This window comes from Corvus kubaryi, unplaced genomic scaffold, assembly GCF_017639235.1.
Source record: "Corvus kubaryi isolate FWS band 111438036 unplaced genomic scaffold, C.kubaryi_AGA036_p1.0 split3-73, whole genome shotgun sequence".
Lineage (NCBI taxonomy): Eukaryota > Metazoa > Chordata > Aves > Passeriformes > Corvidae > Corvus > Corvus kubaryi.
Window position 1 is genome coordinate 28,783,980 of NW_024582091.1, and position 6,000 is coordinate 28,789,979.

At 43.2% G+C, this 6,000-nt stretch overlaps 1 protein-coding gene across 2 annotated transcripts in view; it reads left to right on the forward strand.

Annotated features, from left to right (window-relative positions):
- The first annotated feature begins 4,229 nt into the window (after positions 1 to 4,229).
- DSE (dermatan sulfate epimerase) overlaps positions 4,230 to 6,000 on the forward strand; it is a 36,584-nt gene continuing 34,813 nt past the window's right edge. Inside the window, exon 1 of one of the 2 annotated variants that reach the window (XM_042016795.1) lies at positions 4,230 to 5,792. The gene's annotated coding sequence lies outside the window, so the exon portion shown is untranslated. Of the gene's footprint in view, positions 5,793 to 5,818; positions 5,964 to 6,000 lie in introns of those variants that run through there. The other variant, XM_042016794.1, reaches the window with a different exon arrangement.

A 6,000-nucleotide genomic window follows, 5' to 3' on the forward strand; every position in this document is an offset into this window, starting at 1 on the left:
GATAAGTAAGCAACTTGTAAAGATTTTCATGAATTCCAGCAGTTGTTTTTTTGTCTGCTTGGCTTTCCACATACCAAGTGACTCCATAAAATAGGTGGATTCTTGCCTTAAAAATGCCTTTCACTGAAAACAGCATTCTACAAATGGAAAACATTATTGTGACATATCTGGCATCCAGAGAGGGAGGTTGTGGCAGTCAGCTCTAAGAGAGCACTGATGAAGTCTGGCTTTGGAAGGTTCCTCTTGGTATGAGCATTAACAGCTTGTGCTCCCAGGGGATGGTGCTTGGCTTATAGCATCAAAGAAATTTGGAAGGAGAGAAGTTGACTCTCATCATACATGTTGAGAAAGGTCACACATTTGAAAACATAAAGTAACAACCAATTCAAATAAATAAAAAGCCACATGCTTCTGGAGAGTTGCCCCTCTCCAACCTGTTTTGATCATCAGCAGAGAAAAGAAGGGATATGTGCTAAAGAATGAGGAGGCCAGTTAGGCAGAGGAACAGTTGCTAGAAGAAGATAAACCTAAACCCTGTTGACATCTACAGCAATGTAAAAGCAGTAACATGGATTCTGCTGTTAAAAGGCACAGAGCAGATGATGGAAGTAATTTTTTTATTGGATCAAGGTATTTCTTGACACTTCCCATTTAAGTGCCTATGTACCTGCTTTATGATTACTGTCTTCCTGACACATCTCAGGACCATGAATCTATCTCCACTCACAAATGTTTTACCTCTGATTACTGATGCTGCAGCTTCCCATCCCTTAAGAAATCTGCAGGAATTTTTTTTCATCTGACTTTCTGTCTGTTGGCCTCAGGCTAAATCAGGCTGAACACATGGTGAGAGCAAGAAAGAGGGAAAGAAAGGAAATGTAAAGCAGAGAAAGATGTCCCATTTACATACAAAGAAGAGCTGTTTAGGAAACATCTAGTGTTTTCCCCTTCCAGCTACCCTACTGATACTTTGGCTACCACGAAGTAGAAGAGTAAAAGGCTGCATCTGTGGGAAAGAGAGAAGCATTTCCAGTCTGTAGATGTAGAAGCAGTCAAAGGATTTTCCTGTGAGAGAAATTGCTTTATGCCACACTGAATGTGTCCCAACCAGACAGGTATCCTGATGAGCTTAGACCAAGTTTCCAAATTCCTGAAATTTGATGGAAATCAGCCCTAAGAATCAGACTTTTTCTAATTTTTAGGTCTGATTGCAGGCAACTCCTTTTCATCCTAGTTTTGGAGCTGTGACTGTTTCTGTCCATTGCCTGCACTGAGCCAGAAGCCCCAGTGCCCAAGTATTAAATGGAATGAATCATGCAACAGCCTCATAAACTTTAAGGATGTAGCAGGAACAACAGTAGGACACTGTCTGGTCCACACCCTGGTTGGAAAATAGGAGATAGCCAACATTCTCCCATATGTGTCTGGAACTGGGATAAGATTGGAAAATTAAAGCTGCCTTCATGTGGCACTAATAAGTCCAAGGAGAAGAGTTGGGCAGAGCATCTCAGATGCAAGAATCCAGATTTGCAGTTCTGCAGTTCAACTACAAGAAGAGACTGGCCTAGTGCTCTTGTCCTACAGGGTTTCAGCTCACAGCACTAAGATCAGAAATCATCACAGCTGGACACAAAAGGCAAAGAAAACACAAGGGTTATGGTCATAACCAAATCAATTGTTTTGAAGAATTAGTGAAAGAATCTGGAGAATTTTTTGTTTCTCTCTCTTTTCATTTGTTTTGTCACTTAATGACAAATGTAGAAGTGTTTCTTACTTGGGAATTAGAGACCAAACAGATCACATAGAGAACACAGGAGTCTTTAGTGAGAGGCAGGGACTTAAAAAAAAATAAAATAAAAAACCAAACAAAATCAATCAAACAAACAAAAAAGACAAAAAAAACCCCATGCACACAGAGGAAAATTCAAAGAAGAAAAAAATGCTGTTGCATAGACTGGGCAGGAAGAAAGAAAAGAAGAAAAGGATGGCCAAGGCTGCATACGTGGAACAGGTAGAATGACATACAGCTTCCCTCTTTAGGCTAGTATCTTCAGTTAGGAAGAAAGAGAAACCACCTCCAAACATACAAACTCTAATAATTGAGAACCAAAGGCTTTTAAATGTATGAAGCATCAAAAGACACTTGGTGTCTCCCCCAGAATGAGCCCTACATCACTTGCTCCATGTGGCCCTGCTGCCTTCCTTCTCCCTGTCCTACTGAGGCAACTGGGGTTTGTTCCCTCTTCACATCCTCGTAATCCAGCTTGGCAGTGCAGGAGGAAAATAAAGTGTGTTTCCCTTCCCTGCAAGACAGATAACTACCAGGCTTTCTTGGAAGTTTTTCCTTCCCCAAGAAGAAAGGATAGATGCTACCAAGAGGTGGCTGCTCACGGTGTCTCTGATGCCACAGACATTTTCAAGACGCACTGTAGTTAGGTGTACAGTGATTTCTATGAACATGACCTAAAAAACTTGCCATTGTTGGAAAAGAGCAGCATTTCCCACTTGTGCTTGGCTCAGTCACACAGACACCAGCCACTGCATGTAATGTGGCTTGCCATAAAGACCAAGGAAAAATACTGAGCATGTGACGTAGGAGTAGAACAGTGTCTGACCTGAAGTTTTCAAACAATTTCCATGAAACATACTCTGCACAACTGGCCAAGTCAATGGTCTTAGCTCCAACAGGTAAATTTAGCTCATTTCCTAAATCCATTCTGGAGCAATGCCACCCAAAAGGTCAGGTTGCTGTATGTTTCAGTGTCACATGATGCAATTTAAGGAAATGACAGCTACAAAAACTATTTACCTCAGTGGGACTTTTCCAATAAAATTAAATTAAATTTAAAATTAAAAATTTTTTAAAAAGAAAGGAACAAATAAACTAGGGACTTGATACCTGAAAGGAGAGAGGGAATGAGTGATTTCAGGGACAGAAGCACCAGGGGAATGGAAAATATATGATGGTATGTTACTGAGTCAGTCATTTAAAACAACTTTATGGTCAGTGGCAAGAATAGATAGCCTGGGGAAATGATTCATCACATCCTAATGAAGACATCTAAAACAGGTCAGATGAATTCTGCTGTAAAAGAATTTACTTTTCTCTGCAGTGTTATAAACAAGAGTCTAACATAACTAGATCAGAGGTAGTTACCCATCAAGTATAGAACAAAACTGCATGACATGTTCAGAGGTTAGATGGATCCCACCCAACGTTGCTGCTCCAAGTTGACATTGTTTCATTGTTTAATTGTTTTCTTCTTGCTGTCAGCACTGAATTCACTGGCATGCAGCAAGGCTAGCAAACCACTGAGAGAAACTCAACCTCAGCAAGAGGAGTTATACCCATGGCTAAAGAAGTGAAGGGCAGAAGGAGATCAAAGACGATCCATAACCTTGCCTGTGCAAGTAGCATTTTAAACATAATCACACAAACAGGACCTTGACAGGTCATCTGGTCCACCCCTTGCTCTAAGGCAATATTCATCAGACTTTCTAGATCTGAACCATTCTTGACAAATATATGTCCAACTTGCACTTAAAAAGCCTCCAAGGAGAGAAGTGCTGCTCACTCCTTCTTTACTTACTCTTACAAATACTTTTTTTATCCTAGCTAGCCTAAATTTCTCTTACTGCAATTTACATGGTGTTTTCAGAGGATGAGGATAAGAGATTATTATCATCTTCTTTTTAGCAGCTTTTACATAGCTGAAGGCAATCTTGCTCCAGCTTCTATTCCTGAGGCTAATTTTTTCAGTCTTTCACTGGACATGATGCTTGCTAAAGCTGGGGCCATTTTTATTTCAAAATAGCTAGTGGCAATGCTGAAATTAACCTAGTGTGGACAGATCTTGCCTCTCTTAGATATCGCTGAATCATCCTATAAATTTTAATTTATCTATTTATCCTGACAAGCACTCTGAGTTACCAGGAAGTAAAATGAGCCCCATTTTGCATAAGAGGACACGAGGCAGAGAGGATTTGTGGCTCTCCACCCTGTTGGTATCTCCGGCGCATCCTAACTGCACACCAGAGCAAAATCCAAGCAGCACATCCAATCTCATCCCTTCTGAGGCAGAAAGCCAAGAGGCCATGCTATAAAGGAGCCATGGTGTGCTTTGCCTGGGTATTCGTCATGACAGGGCAGAACAGGGCAGTTTTTCTACAATACAGAGAGATCCATGCACAGACCAAGAGCAGGATTTCAAAAGCCATTCAGACATTACGCTTTTCAGAATTTTAAGGGTTAATTCCATTTAACTTAGAGTCAGGTACTTAATATATTTACATTCCTAATGATGCAGACATATGACAAGTACTTAAACACCTTCCTCATGATCACTTTAGGCACCCGTTGTAATTTTAGAAATTCCAGTAGAATCAGTCTATCTGCCACATCTGGTCTGACTGTGAGGTCTGCAGCTCTTCACGTTCATTTGTATCACAACAGCAATATTTTACAACTCTACTATCAATGCCGTAGAGCCTAATACCATTCAAATAGGCATTCAGAAAGATATGTTCTAATGATTAATCTAGTGTTTGCATGACTGAAACTGAAGCACTTAGTGCTTTTAGGCATGTCATTACTGGTAAAAAAGCAAGGCTTCATTCCAGGTTCCGGCATTGGTCTTGGAGTTTGCAGCATCAGCATGTGGATCCCTAGTCTTTAGGGCTGAGATTGTCACTAGATGTTGCTGAGAAATACAACAGGAATGAAAGGGTGAAGGGAAATTTATAGTTTCTAGTTTTGTCTAGCTTCCACAAGTTTATTAGTCCTGATAGAACAGCGGGAAATCACACTTTAAACCACAATGAAGCTGTTCAAAACCATCCTCAGAAAAAACCAGAGTTTGCATTTTAAAACAGGGAACCGAGCACTTATGAGCCTGCTGACTGACTCAGTAATATCAGTAAACACATTACTAAAATGAGGAATACGCTTTGTGAGATGTAAACTTCAGGTAGTTGGAGACCATCCTGATCTATCCCATGTAAATATTTTTATTTTCATTACATAGTCGATAAAACATGCTCAGCTTTCAAAACCCAACAAACACTCGGAATTCTTCACTTCAAACTTTGTATAGGCTATAGAGACTGAGAAAGAAAAGAGAATGTTCCAAAGGATCATTTATTTCATCCTCTTTTATGTTACTTTCTGAAATATCTGCAATTGTCTGGCTGCAAAAAATGTTGGGATGACCGACTTGAACAGTCACGGCGTTTCACTTTTATTTTTTTCCTCTTTTACATGGGAAACGTTTATGTAAGTAGCCACACCATTCTTAAAACAGCAGATTGACAAATCGGCTTTTTGTTTCTTTGCCGGTTTGAGGGGACTTTTGGGTGGGAGGTCCTATTCCTGTCACGCAGTATGGTGACAGCACTAGGGATGGGCAATGAATATGAATGGACAGCCGGGATGCTGTCACCTCCACAGCCACCCTGCCCGGTCCCTGGTACCGCTGCCGTACTCTGCAGCTCCAGGGAATCCTGTGCCAACACGCCGGGATTGGAACCAAAACATTCCCAGCGGAGAAACGAGTCCTCCCGCTGAAAGGGAGAATTAGGGCATTTCCGCGAAGTTCGAGCCGCGGAGGAACGGGCGGGGGAGGAAAAGCGGTGTGCGCGCCAGGGATAAACAAACACAAGGGCACACACGGAGCGAGAGGAGCGCCCGGGCCGGGCCGGGGAGCTGCGGGGCGGGCTCCACCGCGCCGGGCCGCCATGGCGTGAGGGGCTGGCGGAGCCGCGGGGGGAGGAGAGGAGGAGGAGGACGGGGAGAGGTACGGAAGGAGGGCGGGGAAGCGGGAGGTGGAGCGGGAGGGGGGAGTCACTTTCTTCCTGCGTTGAAAAACGTACCCCTCACCCCCCTCCCCGCTCCGTCGCCCGGGGCTGCGGAGGAGAAACTTTCTGGCCGGCGAGGAGCGGCCGGCGCCGCGCAGGGGCGGCCGGCGGTGAGTGCCCGTGCGGAGCGGGCAGCGCTCCCGCGCC